The sequence below is a fragment of the Schistocerca nitens genome, chromosome 7, assembly GCF_023898315.1.
Source record: "Schistocerca nitens isolate TAMUIC-IGC-003100 chromosome 7, iqSchNite1.1, whole genome shotgun sequence".
Taxonomy (NCBI): Eukaryota; Metazoa; Arthropoda; class Insecta; order Orthoptera; family Acrididae; genus Schistocerca; species Schistocerca nitens.
This window is the reverse complement of record NC_064620.1, coordinates 36,710,251-36,730,547: the sequence shown is the minus strand read 5'-3', so window position 1 is coordinate 36,730,547 and position 20,297 is coordinate 36,710,251.

Genomic DNA, 20,297 nt, shown 5'->3' with positions numbered 1-20,297 from the left:
TTTCATCCGAACAAGCCTGTACCTCCACGTACAGCGCAGAAATTCATTCGCTGGTCTATTTTACTCTCGCAGTACCGCTACGATATCTTGTATCGGTCCACTGCTAAGCACGGAAACGCCGATGCGCTGCCCCATTTGCCTGTTGCTGAGGATAGAGCATTCGATTCCTCCGAACTTGCTTGCATGTTCATTGATGCGGAAACCGATGACGTGGTCGAATCGTTTCCGATTGATTTTCGTCGTGTAGCGACACCCACAGCTGCTGACCCTGTCCTTGCTACCGTTTTGCATTTTGTTGCTACGCAATGGCCCTTGTCAAAGTCACGGATCGAGGACCCGTTGGTTCGCCGATTTTTTGCTCACAAGGAGAGACTTTTTGTTCGACGTGGTGTTTTGCTGTTGCGTTCTGATAATGATCAGTCCAGGGTCGTGGTCCCACGTTCGTTACAGCCTTCTGTCTTACGGCTTCTCCACCAAGGACATTGGGGTATAGTGAGAACGAAACAACTTGCTCGTCAGCACTGTACTTGGTTCGGAATCGATGCTGCGATTACGAATATGTGCTCTTCTTGCATGGCGTGTGCTGAACAACAATCCGCCCCACCGCGGAAATTCTTTGCATGGCCAAAAGCCACTTCCCCTTGGCAACGCTTACACACCGATTTTGCTGGTCCATTCTGGAATTCTCGATGGTTGGTTGTGGTAGACTCATTCAGTAATTTTCCTTTTGTTGTCCGGATGTCTTCCACGACGTCATAAGCCACCATCCAAGCGTTATCTGCTATTTTTTGCATTAAAGGTCTTCCACAGACTATTGTTTCCGACAATGGCCCACAATTCAGGTCTGCAGAATTTCAGTCATTCTGCAAGGCCAATGGTATTCAACATCTGACAACCGCGCCGTTTTCGCCACACTCAAACGGTGCCGCATAACGATTGGTCCGGACTTTCAAGTCACAGATGTTGAAGTTAACAGAGTCGCATTCTCGGGAGGACGCGTTATTGCTCTTTTTGTCCTCGTATCGGTCTCAGCCCCGACATGGTCGCTCGCCGGCTGAGTTGCTCCACGGTCGTCCTCATCAAACCTTGATGTCTTTGCTACATCCGCCGCATCAGGTTCCTGTGCAGCGGCAGACACCTGCTTTTGCCCCAGGCGACGTTGTCTACTATCGCCATTATCGAGGTTCACAGCGTTGGCTCGCGGGGCGCATTCTTCGCTGCCTCGGCCACGCTATGTATCTGGTTTTGGGGGCCTCTGGTGAGGTGCGTCGGCATCTCAATCAGCTGCGCCTCTGTCGTCGCACGGGATCTGCCGCTCCCCGTCTGCTTTCAGCGACGGTGCCGTCAGGTCAGCGCCCTGGGGACCCATCTACTGGCTCGCCTCAGCCCCAGATGTTACCGACGCTGCCTTCAATTTTGCCCCATTGCGACCCGCCGCCGCCACCGCCTCCGCCGCCGCCTGTTCTCCCGCCGGCGACGCCCGCAGTCGACGCGTCGCTGCAACCGCCGGGCGCCTCCCTGGGTCACGCGCCGCCGATCGCTTCCCGTGACTAGTTGTCCTCCGACATGGAACTCTTGCCCGCTCCTTTGCTACATCCGCCGCATTAGGTTCCTGTGCAGCGGCAGACACCTGCTTTTGCCCCAGGCGACGTTGCCTACTATCGTCACTATCGAGGTTCACGGCGTTGGCTCGAAGGGCGCATTCTTCGCTGCCTCGGCCGCGCTATGTATCTGGTTTTGGGGGCCTCTGGTGAGGTGCGTCGGCATCTCAATCAGCTGCGCCTCTGTCGTCGCACGGGATCTGCCGCTCCCCGTCTGCTTTCAGCGACGGTGCCGTCAGGTCAGCGCCCTGGGGACCCATCTACTGGCTCGCCTCAGCCCCAGATGTTACCGACGCTGCCTTCCATTTTGCCCCATGGCGACCCGCCGCCGCCACCGCCGCCGCCGCCGCCTGTTCTCCCGCCGGCGACGCCCGCAGTCGACGCGTCGCTGCAACCGCCGGGCGCCTCCCTGGGTCACGCGCCGCCGATCGCTTCCCGTGACCAGTTGTCCTCCGACATGGAACTCTTGCCCGCTCCGGAGCATATGTCGTCTTCGCCCGTCGGGTGCCCCGGCCCGATGGAGGTCGTCCCTTCGGCCCCTCCTGTCTCTCTGCGGGCGCATACACCGCATGTTGGCGTGCACCCTGGACAGGTTTTCAGGCGTTTCCTAGCTCCCCTCGGACCGAATGGCCGGGTGCGGGTGGCACAGCCTCGCCTGTTGTTAGGCTCCCCACCTAGTCGCATACGTCAACATGGGGTCCTCCTCACGGCGGGCGGAAGCCTTACAACACCACCGTCCGCCGATTTGCGGGAGGAATGTGGTGTCACCGCCAGACACCACACTTGCTAGGTGGTAGCCTTTAAATCGGCCGCGGTCCATTAATATACGTCGGACCCGCGTGTCGCCACTATCAGTGATTGCAGACCGAGCGCCGCCACACGGCAGGTCTAGAGCGACGTCCTAGTACTCGCACCAGTTGTACAACCGACTTTGCTAGCGATGGTTCACTGACAAAAGACGCTCTCATTTGCCGAGACGATAGTTAGCATAGCCTTCAGCTACGTCATTTGCTACGACCTAGCAAGGCGCCATTATCAGTTGCTATTGATATTGTAAAGGATGTACAGACAAGAGCTACGTTCAACATTAATGAATTAAAGTTAAGTATTCCACGAGCTACATCCTTTTTTTCTAGTTCTAATTTCCTTGTTCTGTTCCAGACCTCACGCCAGCCTGCGTGAGCTAAAACGCGTGCCTTTCGGCTTCCTCTCAATTTAGTAGGTTGGTCTCGTGCCAGTCCACAACAGTTCACGCTAATCTGCCTGGACCGTGTAGTTATTTTAACATAAACCTCGATTTTAATTTCCAAGACTTGGGAGAGCAAATGTTGTCCATACATCTTCCTGATGAGAATGCTGTGGATACTTCCACTTTCCGAGATGCGAACTCATCAACCTACCGCACCGCGATGGGATCGCTAGTCATTTTGTCTTAATGCCGACCGGGATTTGGAACAGTGGGTGAAACGTGAGCAGTCAACGCCCTCAAAATTTGGTAGCTCTACAGGATATAATTCTCAGTGAGTTGCTTTCCTGGGTATTGTGAGGTAACGGGCAAGTCGCCGCGCCCTGGAAATATGCAAAGTTCTGAGGAAGCAGTGGCCGCAAGGACGCCCGGCAGCAAACACGTGGTGGCGTACGTTAGCCGGACGTGAGGGGCAGCCCCAGCGCATGGTCCAGCCGCGTGGCTGGGAATTCAGCTGTGACGAGGACGGTGCTTTGTATCGAAGAAGGAGACGTCTACGCTTGGAGTGCCAAAGATGGCGGACTTTGTAAAGCCATCATGGCAGACATTTCACAGTCCGTATAGAAATTAATAATAGCCGGATGAATCATGATACCTCAAAAGGAAATATGTACATTACAATTATTTGCACAACAATTCTGAAGTTGTAATCAGATTTTCAATATCTTTATTGGTTCACAGTTTAGTATCCGACGGTAAATTATGCAAGTAACACCCAGCAACGAATTTCCAAAATATAAACGCTTCATCCGATTTTGTCGATCGGCATGTCTTTAGAAAGCTATTAGTGTAAATTTAAATTGGTGTGAATTACAGGCATGTAACTTAAATAGTACATGAGTTATTGGAGGTCAAAGTGGCCGATTACTTTCGATCGCGTCAGGTCATAGGTACTCCACAGTTACACAAAGAACGGTGGCAGCAGGCTTTTAAATATATTGATTCATCCATGTCTTTGTTAATATACGATATATGCTATTCATGATGACATAGGTTAAATATTTATTGTGTGTTAGAAAGCACAGAGACATTAGGCTACTGTCTTACCTTTTGCTTCTTTTCTTTGATATATGTTTATTTAATTGTTTATGTATTTAGAGAGTATTGTAGAGAGTTTCAGGGAGAGCATAAGGGAACAATTGACAGGAATGGGGGACAGAAATACAGTAGAAGAAGAATCGGTAGCTCTGAGGGATGAAGTAGTGAAGGCAGCAGAGGATCAAGTAGGTAAAAAGACGAGGGCTAATAGAAATCCTTGGGTAACAGACGAAATATTGAATTTAATTGATGAAAGGAGAAAATATAAAAATGCAGTAAATGAAGCAGGCAAAATTGAATACAAGCGTCTCAAAAATGAGATCGACAGGAAGTGCAAAATGGCTAAGCAGGGATGGCTAGAGGACAACTGTAAGGTTGTAGAGGCTTGTCTCACTAGGGGTAAGATAGATACTGCCTACAGGAAAATTAAAGAGACCTTTGGAGAGAAGAGAACGACTTGTATGAATATCAAGAGCTCAGATGGCAACCCAGTTCTGAGCAAAGAAGGGAAGGCAGAAAGGTGGAAGGAGTATATAGAGCGTTTATACAAGGGCGATGTACTTGAGGACAGTATTATGGAAATGGAAGAGGATGTAGATGAAGATGAAATGGGAGATAAGATACTGCGTGAAGAGTTTGACAGAGCACTGAAAGACCTGAGTCGAAACAAGGCCCCGGGAGTAGACAACATTCCATTAGAACTACTGATGGCCTTGGGAGAGCCAGTCATGACAAAACTCTACCATCTGGTGAGCAAGATGTATGAGACAGGCGAAATACCCACAGACTTCAAGAAGAATATAATAATTCCAATACCAAAGAAAGCAAGTGTTGACAGATGTGAAAATTACCGAACTATCAGTTTAATAAGTCACATCTGCAAAATACTAACGCGAATTCTTTACAGACGAATGGAAAAACTGGTAGAAGCGGACCTCGGGGAAGATCAGTTTGGATTCCGTAGAAATGTTGGAACACGTGAGGCAATAATGACCTTACGACTTATCTTAGAAGAAAGATTAAGAAAAGGCAAACCTACGTTTCTAGCATTTGTAGACTTAGAGAAAGCTTTTGACAACGTTAACTGTAATACTCTCTTTCAAATTCTGAAGGTGGCAGGGGTAAAATACAGGGAGCGAAAGGCTATTTACAATTTGTACAGAAACCAGATGGCAGTTATAAGAGTCGAGGGACATGAAAGGGAAGCAGTGATTGGGAAGGAAGTAAGACAGGGTTGTAGCCTCTCCCCGATGTTATTCAATCGGTATATTGAGCAAGCAGTAAAGGAAACAAAAGAAAAATTCGGAGTAGGTATTAAAATTCATGGAGAAGAAGTAAAAACTTTGAGGTTCGCCGATGACATTGTAATTCTGTCAGAGACAGCAAAGGACTTGGAAGAGCAGTTGAACGGAATGGACAGTGTCTTGAAAGGAGGATATAAGATGAACATCAACAAAAGCAAAACGAGGATAATGGAATGTAGTCAAATTAAATCGGGTGATGCTGAGGGGATTAGATTAGGAAATGAGACACTTAAAGTAGTAAAGGAGTTTTGCTATTTAGGGAGTAAAATAACTGATGATGGTCGAAGTAGAGAGGATACAAAATGTAGACTGGCAATGGCAAGGAAATCGTTTCTGAAGAAGAGAAATTTGTTAACATCGAGTATAGATTTAAGTGTCAGGAAGTCGTTTCTGAAAGTATTTGTATGGAGTGTAGCCATGTATGGAAGTGAAACATGGACGATAACCAGTTTGGACAAGAAGAGAATAGAAGCTTTCGAAATGTGGTGCTACAGAAGAATGCTGAAGATAAGGTGGGTAGATCACGTAACTAATGAGGAGGTATTGAATAGGATTGGGGAGAAGAGAAGTTTGTGGCACAACTTGACTAGAAGAAGGGACCGGTTTGTAGGACATGTTTTGAGGCATCAAGGGATCACAAATTTAGCATTGGAGGGCAGCGTGGAGGGTAAAAATCGTAGAGGGAGACCAAGAGATCAATACACTAAGCAGATTCAGAATGATGTAGGTTGCAGTAGGTACTGGGAGATGAAGAAGCTTGCACAGGATAGAGTAGCATGGAGAGCTGCATCAAACCAGTCTCAGGACTGAAGACCACAACAACAACAACATGTATTTAATAATGTGTGTTAGAGCGTGTTTATGGTCCAGCCGTAGGAATATTTATTTAATTTCAAGTAGTTAATGTAGATCCAGTATTTCATATGTGCTTAAATGTGTGCGTTGGTTGAAGACACGGCGCGAGCGCTCTAGCCAATCACGGCGCCCGTAAATGGGGAGACTGGATGGGGGCTTCGCTTCCGGGGAGGACAGGACAGTTCTGGTAGTTCGGGGAGTACTGGACGGTACGGCACTGGACAGGAGAAGGTGCTGGAGGCGGCTGCGCGGCGGACGCTCGGCCGCCGCAGAGACTGGGAGAATGTGGAGCGTTTTGCGCGTGGTCGCGGCAGATAGAAATACTTCGCAGTGCGGACTTGTGAACTTGTGAGACTTCCGAGGTTTCTACAGTGAAGACGTAGTGTGCGTTTGTTGTTCATAACTAATTACGTGCTGTAGGAATCTATTGTTTCCCTGTTATTCAACCTACATGTTATTTAATTGCTGGACCATCGACACCATTAAGTGTTTGGCAGAAATATACCGCATTCTCGAAAGAACCTCTACTATCGTACTCATTATTTAAAGTCGTTAATATAGTACCTGCACATTTTATTTAATTGCAATCTTTCATTTGTAAACGTCTGTGTTATGTTCAAAATTCGCAATTGCCGAGTGATAGGAACTTCAACCATTCGATTCATGTGTGTATTCTTATCGTGTATTCTTATGGTATACTATAGACTCAGCAGTATTTGGCATGTAATGCGGCAACTACGTATCCCAACCCCTAGAGCACGAAACAAGCCAAAACTTTTAAGGGGCTCCGGAACGCCCTATACTTGCAATGTTAAAATAACGCTTATAAATTACATCTTTCCTCACAAAGTATTTGAGGTAGGAAGTTGAACTTTTTACAGATTATTTATTGGAATATGGGCTACAACTTAACACAGGGATTTTACAAAATTTTAGTTCAGTTATTAAAGATGATTTTTTTTTCAATTGTAATGAAAATTCACAACATTTTTTTGCAATTTTTTATTTATATATTCAAAAATATACAGTTTTTTGGAAAAAGGCTGTGTTAAATTATGCAGAAGGTATTGTGTAACATTTACTGAAAGTTTGAAACAAATATGTTTGGAAGATCCCTAGAAATCATGTAATTAGTATGAGAAAATAAAACTTTTGGGAATCGAGCGAAAAAGATTGGATTAACTTTTTAGTGCATTCCAGGTCTATAGGATGGATTATCTTCATCCTCTGCAAACTCCTTCTCCAGTTTCCTCTTGTTCCTCCTCCTGTTTACTCTTGCTTGTATTTCTAGACTCTTTACAGCCCTGTCTGCAGCCCGAAGGCGTTCCTTGTCTAAAGCAAGCATCGCTCGTACCATGTTAGAACCTATCTTCATTCCCATATTTCTAAATACCTTGCACCTTACAATGTTGCCAACATTTCTCCTTTTCTTAAAAGCCTTCAGAAGATTTCTAATAACTTTACTTTTACTCATTATTATACTTCAACAAAACAGAGACTCAAGAAACAGAACTAATTACGAATATTTTCGAGATAACGACAGAGTAAATAAACATGAAACAATCGACAATCACACCAGCGATATATATTGAACCATCACAGGTTAGCCACAACACATACTTTATCTCACATCACTAAAATGTACCTGAGAACACGGACGTTAATAATAACACCATTTAACAGCAGTTTAACAGCGCCACAGTGGGTCACGCCCATGTAGAACACATTTCAAAAAAATTTTTAAAATAGTTGTAGTCTTCGGAATTGAATAAATTATATATCTATTAAAAGGTAATAGTCTGCAGATTCAGAAAACGCAAAAAAGTAAAAATTGAACTTTTCATGATTTTGAGCCTTTCCGGAGCCCCTTAATATTGCAACTCTGAGTCGGAGGTTGCGTAGTCGTTAAGGAAAGCCCGCAATATGACATATTTGAAGGCTTTTGTGAATGCTCTTCCTCCTCAAATAGAGACAATTATCAAGGAAAGAGGAGGTGTCACACGCCATTAACTTAATATCTGCCGGAGTGAGTTTTTCTCAGCGTCCTTATGAATCAAAGAAAGTCACGGGGAGATGGTGTTTCAATAGAAACAAATCTAGACGGAACGTTAGAGTTAAGGAAGTTGCAAAACAATTATTTGCGCAATATTCGTAAAATAAAATAAAAATGACGTAATTACGAGAAGTGGCAGAAAGACATTGGAAGTACTGGTTTGTGATCGAATTGCTTCTCCTCGAGGCTGTCCTCTACGAGGCGCTGGAGTCGTCCTGGAGACCTATTGATTCAAGCATCTTGCAGTGTTGCCCATAATAGCTCCTGTGCGATTGGTGCTGGGTTCATTGAGCACACGTTTGGATCGGATAATGCACAGCTGGGTTAAGCCATGGTCGTAAGTTCACTGATGTGTTCATAAAATCAATCTGCGTCCAGCCAAGCAGCTATAATACAGGGTGATTCAAAAAGAATACCACAACTTTAAAAATGTGTATTTAATGAAAGAAACATAATATAACCTTCTGTTGTACATCATTACAAAGAGTATTTAAAAAGGTTTTTTTTTCACTCAAAAACAAGTTCAGAGATGTTCAATATGGCCCTCTCCAGACACTCGAGCAATATCAACCCGATACTCCAACTCGATCCACACTCTCTGTAGCATATCAGGCGTAACAGTTTGGATAGCTGCTGTTATTTCTCGTTTCAAATCATCAATGGTGGCTGGGAGAGGTGGCCGAAACACCATATCCTTAACATACCCCCATAAGAAAAAATCTCAGGGTGTAATATCAGGGCTTCTTGGAGGCCAGTGATGAAGTGCTCTGTCACGGGCTGCCTGGCGGCCGATCCGTCGCCTCGGGTAGTTGACGTTGAGGTAGTTACGGACAGATAAGTGCCAATGTGGTGGCGCTCCATCCTGCTGAAATATGGATTGTTGTGCTTCTTGTTCGAGCTGAGGGAACAGCCAATTCTCTAACATCTCCAGATACTGTAGTCCAGTTACAGTAGCACCTTCGAAGAAAAAGGGACCAAAAACTTTATTGGCTGAAATGGCACAGAAACCGTTCACCTTAGGCGAGTCACGTTCATACTGAGTTGTTTCCCGCGGATTCTAAGTGCCCCATATACAGACATTGTGACGGTTGACTTTCCCGTTAGCGTGGAAAGTCGCTTCATCACTAAACACAATCTTTGAAACGAAAGATTCATCTGTTTCCATTTGAGCAAGGATAAAATCACAGAAATCGATTTTTTTAATCTTATCAGCTGCAGACAGTGCTTGAACCATTTTCAGACGATAAGGTTTCATAACTAACCTTTTTCGTAGGACTCTCCATACAGTTGATTGTGGAATTTGCAGCTCTCTGCTAGCTCTGCGAGTCGATTTTCCTGGGCTGCGAACAAATGCTTGCTGTATGCGTGCTACATTTTCATGTCTCGTTCTCGGCCGTCCAGAACTTTTCCCTTTGCACAAACACCCATTCTCTGTAAACTGTTTATACCAAAGTTTAATACACCACCTATCAGGAGGTTTAACACCATACTTCGTTCGAAATGCACGCTGAACAACTGTCGTCGATTCACTTCTGCCGTACTCAATAACACAAAAAGCTTTCTGTTGAGCGGTCGCCATCTTAGCATCAACTGACGCTGACGCCTAGTCAACAGCGCCTCAAGCGAACAAATGTACAACTAAATGAAACTTTATAGCTCCCTTAATTCGCCGACATATAGTGCTTAGCTCTGCGTTTTGTCGTTGCAGAGTTTTAAATTCCTAAAGTTGTGGTATTCTTTTTGAATCACCCTGTATATCTACAAACACATACAAGGGCTATTCATAAAGAAAGTTCCACCCCGTAGCGAAATGGAAACCACTGCGAAACTCAAAGATGTTAGCTACACTTTACAGCTACCCCTCTACAAAGTCACGACTTCGATTGAGACATTTGCCGTCGCGTTCTACCAACATTCCAATATCCTCGTCGTAGAAGGCAGCAGCCTGTGCTTTTAGCCAATTCTCTACGCCCATCTACAGCTCGTTTTTCTGTGGCAAAACGTTGTCTTCATAGCCAGCTGTTCATGTGAGCAGAGATGAAACTCAGGACGAACCAATTACGGGCTGTATTGTGGGTCATCAAACGCCTCCCATCGAAAACCCTGTAGGAGCATCTTCATTGCCCCTGGAGAGTGCGGCCAAGAATTGTCGTGAAGAACGAAAGGCATCACAGTTACGTGATGTGGGCTGCATAGCATCAGGCGAAATCTCTCACCACGTCATCATACTTAGCGGGAGCCACTATTTTGTAGGCAACCTTACGTGCTCATTGTGCGCTCATAATTGAAAAGAGCGATGTGCCGCCATCGACAGGCATACTAGACGCGCTGACCAACACATCTGTGCAAAACGTCAGCGGATTTACACATTGGTTTCCATTTCGCGACCGATCGGAACTTACTTCTGGAATAGCCTTCGTATATAATCCGCACGGCTCCACTCGGTACACATTATGGAGGGCACCTTTCCTGGGCCACTCGAAAATACGACGGGGAAAAACGACAGCCCATATGGCTCTGCACAAGCCCTAATTTGTTTTATCTTCGTGATCCTTTTGCGAAATTTACGTTTGCAGCAGTAGAACCTGAGACGTGATACTTAGGGAAACTCAGGATTCGGTGTGAACGGGGCCATAGTTACCGGTGGTTGCTCAGTTTTTTTTAATCACATACACTTTATTTCGAAACAATTGCAAATAAAGTTGACAATAAGGAACAATTATCAAATTTGACTGTTAAGACACAATGTTTAATAAAAAAAATTCTTAAGGAAGTTGCACTCATGACTGAAGGCCTTACTGACCAGAAATTCAAATTATTTGTCGGCTGAAGACCCCAATAGTAATAACTCAAAAAACCTGTTTGTCGGCTGAAGGCCTGGATAGCAAATCCTTAAGAACCAGTTAAACTTCTCCAAGTGATACTAAAATATTTAAAAATAAAGACAATCATCAAAATTTCACTTTTGAGGGACAATATCTAATTAAAAATTCTTAAGACCAACTGTATTCACGGCTGAAGGCCTTATTGACAAGAAATTCAAATTATTTGTCGGCTGAAGGCCCCAATAGTAATAACTAAAAAAAAAAAGACAGTTGGACGGCTGAAGGCCTGGAAAGCAAATTTTTGAGAAGCAGTTAAACTTCTTCTAGGGATATTTAATCAACATTTCAGTGTTAAGATACGAGTATTTTGTCTAAATAAAATTTCTTAAGACAAGTTACACTCATGGCTCAAGGCCTTATTAACAATAAATTCAATCTCTTTGTCTGCTGAAGGCTGAAACAGTAATAATTCAAAATTAAAGTATTTAAAAGAAAAACAGTCATCACATTTGGACCAAATCAAGAGAGGAGTGGGCCTCAGACAGTGCTCCAAGAATCGATCTGGGAAAGTCGCTCAACTTCGTAAGCGATGAGACAGGCAGCCAAGAGTTGTATTCACCTAACCGTATGGCAGCTCAAACTAGTGACAGTTTAAACGCAGACCAACACTCATCCATAAATCTAATTATTGTCTGATAACCACTGCAACGATGGAATAACCCAGGCAAGGCAGAACCGGCGGACAGCACTGCGTCTTTAGAATCCGGTGTTTAGAACATCCAGAAGCAGAAGGAACCACTAAGACCAAAGTAGACCAAAAGAAGCAAAACATCTGAACCACAATCAAGGAGGCTGTCGAACTACGCGGACACAAGACAGCAGTGGCAAAGCAAGGAAAGGTACACTGCCACGAAAATACGTGACCTCCAGGGCAGGTAACTGGGGCATTAGCGGCCACCAGGCAGAAAAAATACCGCTGGTTGAACTTCACCACTAATAGCACAAGGATTTCAATGATTAATAATAAGAAGTGGAGATGGCTAATTAATTTCGCCAACTCCAAACACTCCACTCGTTGCTCTTCGTCTCAGCGACCGTGCACCCTGCGAGCAGCAACGCGCGAACAAACGGCCTGATCTCAAAGTAGTGGAGGTTTCACTACTGGCTTAATGTTCACTCAGCTCAAACGTCCTGGGTCCGGCGGACAACGAGGTTGTGGCCCTCGCCACTACAGCCCCTCGATCCGGCAGTGGCTGTGTGCCACCAGTGGTCCCGGCATGTCCTCGCACTGCCGGACGTCACTGCTGCTCCGTCCCAACCGAACTCCCGACACACCCGACCTGGAAATTACTTGACGTCATTCCAAAGATAGTACCATGGTACTAGATATCGACAACAGCTGCTGCTGCCACTCGCGGACAGACAACGCTTGTAGTGGCGCCAGTAAACACAAGAAGAAAACGAGACGCCACTATCCCTATTACAGGATTCCAACTCACCAATAGTACCAACATGAGCCGCAACACAGCTGAGAACCCTTCAGCAGTCAACTTCAGATGCCGCTTCTCTAAATTTTCTCAATACTGTTTCGCGAAAAGAATGCCGTCTTTCCAGCAGGGGTTCCTATTTGAATTTACGACCCCTCTCCGTAATACCTATGATCTAACCTATGGGTAACAAGTCAAATGCCTCGCTTGTGTATTGTTGCAATGTTTTCCTTCCATCTGACCTGGCAGGGATGCCAAAAAGTCGAGTTATACTGAAGAGACGGTAAACTAGTGCTCTGTGCGCTGTCTCCTTTCCACATGAACTTCACTTTCCTAAAATTTTCCCAATAAACCCTAGTCGAGCGTTCGCCTTCTCTATTACCGCTCTTGGGTGCTCTTTCTGTTTCAGATCTTTATGCAATATAGCCGCGCAGGGTAGCCGCGAAGTCTAGGCAGCCTGTCACAGTCCATGCGGCTCCCCTTGTCAGAGGTTCGACTTCTCCCTCGGGCATGGGTGTGTGTGTGTTGTCTTTAGCGTAAGTTAAAGCTAGATTAAGTAGTGTGTAAGCTTAGGGACTGATGACCAGAGCAGTTTGGTACCATAAGATCGTACCACAAAATTTCTTATTTCCATTATAGAATGTTACACCTATATATTTTATAGATGTGCCTGTGGCAAGCAGGAAACTACCGGTGTTGTATTTGAACATTGTGGGATTATTTATCCTACTTATTTGCAATACATTGTATTTTTCTACATTTATATTAAGCTACCATCTTTCACACAAACAATTAATTTTGTCTATCATGTTGCATCTTCCATCAGCAAACAGCCATAGACTGCTTAACCTATCCGGCATATAATTAACGTGTATAGATGATAAGTGCGGTCTTATCACACTTAACTGGGCCACTCCTGACGATCTCCATGTCTCTAATGAACATTCACACTGACGGCATCACAATCAGGACACTTTGATGCTAGAAAGGAATGCGAGTGGTCTGCTAGAATGTCCAGATTACGTTGACCTGCCATCCAGACAATAGGATGTAATTGCCTGCATGTGAACACAGCCAGACCATAAATAACTCATCTGTTGCTGGGCGCAACCTTGTTGACATGAAGGATCCATAGCTTCATTGGGCATGCACCACACTCTCGGCCGTCATCTCAGTGAGTAGTCAAATTTGAACCGAAGTAAATAATGTATACTAACTTGGACAGTATTTCTCACTGAAGTCAGTGCCGACAATAACCACGCTGTCATCTTTCTGGTAGACATGTTAAAGGGAATGTTTTTCTTTTGATATTATATACGTCCTCCTGTTTCAGTTTTCACTACCAATTGTGATACACCTCTATCAGTGCTATAGCCACCATCAGACTTCATCGAGATTTTGTAATGTTCATATAATGTTCATAATTGAAACAAGAGACTCGTAGACAGATTAAATACAACCAAAAATATTTTTATCAGCCTTACATGAAGTTTATGCGTTCATTAAATGGTAAAACGACAAACGAATATGTGATGATGGGAGATACTTAATCCCCCCTGTAATACTGCTTGTTGCTAGCTTATAGAGTAGATAAACTGCAACAATGAATTGATGAATTTGGCACAGACACTAGGAATGTGCACCAGATAACTTAGAACTGTATACTGATGAATTGAGAGGTGTATGTTGTGATAACGTGGTTGTTGCTGTCTTCAGTCCTGAGACTGGTTTGATGCAGCTCTCCATGCTACTCTATCCTTTGCAAGCTTCTTCATCTACCAGTATTTACTGCAACCTAATCCTTCTGAAAATGCTTGGTGTATTCATCTCTTAGTCTCCCTCTACGATTTTTACCCTTCACGCTGCCCTCCAATGCTAAATTTGTGAGCCCTTTATGCCTCAGAATATGTCCTACCAACCAGTCCCTTCTTCTTGTCAAGTTGTGCCACAAACTTCTCTTCTCCCCAATTCTATTCAATACCTCCTCATTAGTTACGTGATCTACCCACCTTATCTTCAGCATTCTTCTGTAGCACCACATTTCGAAAGCTTCTATTCTCTTCTTGTCCAAACTGGTTATCGTCCATGTTTCACTTCCATACATGGCTACACTCCATACAAATACTTTCAGAAACGACTTCCTGACAAATCTATACTCGATGTTAACAAATTTCTGTTCCTCAGAAACGCTTTCCTTGCCATTGCCAGTCTAGATGTTATATCCTCTCTACTTCGACCATCATCAATTATTTTGCTCCCAAATAGGAAAACTCCTTTACTACTTTAAGTGTCTCATTTCCTAATCTAATTCCCTCAGCATCACCCGACTTAATTCGGCTACATTCCATTATCCTCGTTTTGCTTTTGTTGATGTTCATCTTATATCCTCCTTTCAAGACACTTTCAAGACACTTCAGTCCATCCCGTCCCTTTTGTTGTTTTCCTGTCTCTCCACGTTATCAAGACAGGAAAACAACAAAAGGGACGGGATGGACTGAAGTGAAAGATACAGTTATGATGGGAACAAAATCCATATGGACGTAGAGGGGTCATGTATTCAGGCAAGTGTGTGATAATGGACCAGGGAAATTCTTCACTGGATTCAGTGAGATGAGGAAACGAACAGATTTCAGTTGGCTAAATGACATATGGACACGTATAGGACCGAAATGCCTAGGCTTAAAGTCATGATGTACATGAAGGGCCAATGACCACCAGTGGATATTAAGCAGATGATGGTAGTCAAGGTGATATTGAATAAATTTCTTTTATGTCCATCAATGATCACAAAACGTTTGGTTCTCAGACTACAGATTTCGGTCACAAATGACCGTCTTTACATCCTTTTTACATGTCCTAATATAAAAAAGCCATAATATCTTTATATTATTAGGGCATATTGTAAAACGGATCGGAAGATGGTCATTGCTGACCGAAACCGGTAGTCTGAGGAACAAACGTTTTGCGATCAGTGACGGAAATAAAAGAATTTTATCCTAAACTTGCAGGATCACCGTTTTAATCCACGACAGTGTCGCAACTTGTGAAGGTAATGGTGGTTTCGTGTCAGCAGTGATCATTCAGCTAAGAGACCATGGTTGCCACGACGGGTAACCACTAGGTCTCTGTCGGCTGAAGCCAGCCACCGACACGACGTTCACCTGCACACATGCAACAACCATGCGTGGTCTCTGCAACATTCTCATGGAGCATCTTGCGCGGCGCACACAAACTACACTAAAAAAAAAAAAAAAAAAAAAAAAAAAAAAAAAAAAACTTAAATGTCGCACCTTACATCGATACACGTTCCTATTCAGGTGCACTAAAATTTCTTACGTACTTAACGTACACATTGCTGTTAAATCTAATTACAAAACTTTGAGAGTTCAGCGTCACTGTAATGAGTGTTCGTGACTCAAACCCCTGCAAGCAAACACGTTACTGACTGTCACTGCCTTCATCACTGTTGCAGCTTTGACTGTCACTGTCTTCGTTTATGCCTGTCGATAAAATCGCTTGTAATTCCTTTTCTACAGCTACCGTATTTACGTGGGGTGTGGAATATGGGTGAGAATAGTTTCATTTGAGTGGTATTATCTTTATGTTATAATGTGGTCCCTTAATCTTGCCTCGTAACTTAACAGGTAGCCGCAGTCATCTTGCTGCCAAACTGGATAATCTTCATCATCTATTTCCATCATCACGTTAACTAAATTCAAACTCTTTCCTTGCTCCAACGTCGAATTAGGAACGACCATCACATCATCTTTCGACTCTCGTACTCCAGCTTTCAATAACACGTGCTTCTTAATAGGTTTACTTTGCTCTCCCAATGTTCTCCAATCTCGAATCCACTAACCGGAAATTCAGAAATATCTGCATATTTCTTCAAAAAATTTATCATATAACTTCTTCGAAACCGCTCTGACTTGACTATGAGAAGAATACAATGTTCTTCTCCATACACTTTCGCTTGAATAATATAAGAAATACACTCCTGGAAATTGAAATAAGAACACCGTGAATTCATTGTCCCAGGAAGGGGAAACTTTATTGACACATTCCTGGGGTCAGATACATCACATGATCACACTGACAGAACCACAGGCACATAGACACAGGCAACAGAGCATGCAAAATGTCGGCACTAGTACAGTGTATATCCACCTTTTGCAGCAATGCAGGCTGCTATTCTCCCATGGAGACGATCGTAGAGATGCTGGATGTAGTCCTGTGGAACGGCTTGCCATGCCATTTCCACCTGGCGCCTCAGTTGGACCAGCGTTCGTGCTGGACGTGCAGACCGCGTGAGACGACGCTTCATCCAGTCCCAAACATGCTCAATGGGGGACAGATCCGGAGATCTTGCTGGCCAGGGTAGTTGACTTACACCTTCTAGAGCACGTTGGGTGGCACGGGATACATTCGGACGTGCATTGTCCTGTTGGAACAGCAAGTTCCCTTGCCGGTCTAGGAATGGTAGAACGATGGGTTCGATGACGGTTTGGATGTACCGTGCACTATTCAGTGTCCCCTCGACGATCACCAGTGGTGTACGGCCAGTGTAGGAGATCGCTCCCCACACCATGATGCCGGGTGTTGGCCCTGTGTGCCTCGGTCGTATGCAGTCCTGATTGTGGCGCTCACCTGCACGGCGCCAAACACGCATACGACCATCATTGGCACCAAGGCAGAAGCGACTCTCATCGCTGAAGACGACACGTCTCCATTCGTCCCTCCATTCACGCCTGTCGCGACACCACTGGAGGCGGGCTGCACGATGTTGGGGCGTGAGCGGAAGACGGCCTAACGGTGTGCGGGACCGTAGCCCAGCTTCATGGAGACGGTTGCCAATGGTCCTCGCCGATACCCCAGGAGCAACAGTGTCCCTAATTTGCTGGGACGTGGCGGTGCGGTCCCCTACGGCACTGCGTAGGATCCTACGTTCTTGGCGTGCATCCGTGCGTCGCTGCGGTCCGGTCCCAGGTCGACGGGCACGTGCACCTTCCGCCGACCACTGGCGACAACATCGATGTACTGTGGAGACCTCACGCCCCACGTGTTGAGCAATTCGGCGGTACGTCCACCCGGCCTCCCGCATGCCCACTATACGCCCTCGCTCAAAGTCCGTCAACTGCACATACGGTTCACGTCCACGCTGTCGCGGCATGCTACCAGTGTTAAAGACTGCGATGGAGCTCCGTATGCCACGGCAGACTGGCTGACACTGACGGCGGCGGTGCACAAATGCTGCGCAGCTAGCGCCATTCGACGGCCAACACCGCGGTTCCTGGTGTGTCCGCTGTGCCGTGCGTGTGATCATTGCTTGTACAGCCCTCTCGCAGTGTCCGGAGCAAGTATGGTGGGTCTGACACACCGGTGTCAATGTGTTCTTTTTTCCATTTCCAGGAGTGTAGCTTAGTTCTTAATTGTTCTTCCTTCTTCACAGATCGCAGTAGAACCTCGCAACTCCGTGCCCTACGGGTTTGGGAGAGTGATAGGAACGCAAAAATGGTCAGTTAATCAGAGGAACACTTTTATTGACCCATAATATCACATTACAATGCAGCACAACATTAATGTTCATCTGCAAGTACTGTATGAAATATTGTTCTATATTAAAACAGTAACGAATCGAAAACATTATCATGCTAGAAATTCTTACACGAAACTGTATGATACTGTAGCGCATGTATTGTAAAATACGTCTGTATCGTACAAACACGTCTGTAACATACATTGTTAAGTGTGAGTGAAAGTTCAACCTCTGTACACACCTTACTACAGCAATGTATTCACACGTGACTGATTTGCACATAACTGTTTAAAACATGAGAAGTCACATGGTAACAAATAAATAAAACTCTTCTGTTCTTAAGTAGGAGGCCGAAACAAGTTTGTAATGTCCGTTTGCTTTGATTTTCTTGTCATGTTCAGCCATTTCCTAATTCACAAAATACCTCCTCGGGTAGACATAGAGCTTTGTTCGATGTAGTGAAGGTCTGTATCAAATGCACTGTTCACATCCGTATGTGATACTTGAGCCGCAGGTTCATTGTCTTCGTTGCCGTCATCATCTTCCCCGTTCTCATGGGTGGTTTGAATTACACCGTCAATAAGCTGGCCCTCAGCTAATTCTGCTTTCATTGTGCAGTCAACATCAGCTGCACTGATCTTCTCATTTACGTCTCAGGGCTCAACGTCCGCTTGTAAAGACAGTATCCCATGTTTACGTTTAGTTGGCGTCATAATTTAGTTTTACACACTTTAATATCCAGTAAGAACATTGTAACTAATTTATAAAAAAGTGTGTGCAAAATAACACTTTTTGATCGAGTTAGAAACGATACAAAAAGTGATCAAACTATCGGTTCTAGCTACGGTCAGCTGTCTAGTAATGCAAATCGCATTCTATGAGACATCGACAAGTCCAGTCCTAATTGTAGCAACGGCCGTGCAGGTAAACAAACATTATAAATGTCGCTACCGTCACAAGTTCGAATCCTGCCTCGGTCATAGATGTGTGTGATGTCCTTAGGTTAGTAAGGTTTAAGTAGTTCTAAGTTCTAGGGGACTGATGACCACAGAAGTTAAGTCCCATAGTGCTCAGAGCCATTTCAACCATTAGAAACGTGATGGTTGGACTAAGCGGAGAGTCGGAACATCCGAGGTGGGATCAGTGAGTTTCTGCTGTCATTCTATCTGTTGATCGCTCAGCAGGCTCTAATCAAGGTTATTTGTTTCTGTCTGGCTCCTAATCTCCTGTTTACATAGCTTCAGCTGTGTAGTGGCTTGAAAATGGTGGTTGTTTGTGCGAAGTTCCGAAACGAGATCTATTTCGAACTATTGTTCGTTTTCTGACACGTCATTCACCTCTTGTCTCTGTCTAATAAGCGGTCTTCTGTCATGAAATTGTTTGTACTCGAACTGTGATCGATTTTCATTGCCATTACTCTCCAAGGTCTACGCTGAAGTTCATCATTTCTGCGATCACAGATTCTTCTTTCGTGAAACTGTCGTCGGTTATTTCATTGCGGTCTCTAGTTATGTCTATACATAGGTCTGTAATGATCTCTGCGCCGATTTCGTTTTGGCCCATTACCATAGAATTTCGCCGGAGTGAATCTCCAAAATTCCTGTTGTTATCTCTTCTTTCTTCGTTTTCGATCTGTCCGAAAATTTGTCTCACCTGATATTCTGTGTTGATAGTACACTGCTGGCCACCGTAAATGCAACACCAAGAAAGACAAGAGGTAGCACAACAAGATTTATGTTGTAGATAACATGTTGACCAAGTATCAAATGATTACGTTTACAGACGTCTGTGACATGTGGTTCCTGCCAGAATCAGTAGCCAGAGTAGCCGCCATTGTTGGAGATCACCGCTGCCACACGTCTCGGCATTGAGTCAAAGAGACGTTGGATGTGTTCCTGGGGTACAGCAGCCCAAGCAGCTTCCACACGTTGCCAAAGATCATCCGGTGTGGCAGCTGGGGATGTAATCTGGGTCACTCGTTGACCAACCATGGACCACATGTTTTCTATCGGCGAAGGATCCGGAAAGCGAGCCGGCCAGGGAAGCAATTCAATCTGGTTATTGACGAAGAACCTTTGGACAATGCGTGCCACGTGTGGTCGCGCATTATCCTGTTGAACTATGGCTGTGGCCGAGCACTGAAGGTAAGGAAGGACAACTGGCTCCAGCACCTCGGATATCTAGCGCCGGCTATTTAAAGTACCGGCAATGCGTACTAGAGGCGTGCGAGAGTAATATCCAATACCGCCCCATACCATAATACCCGGTGCAAGACCAGTGTGGCGGTGCATAATGCAGCTGTCCAGCATCCTCTCTCCACGGTGTCTCCACACTCGAATCCGACCATCGTGG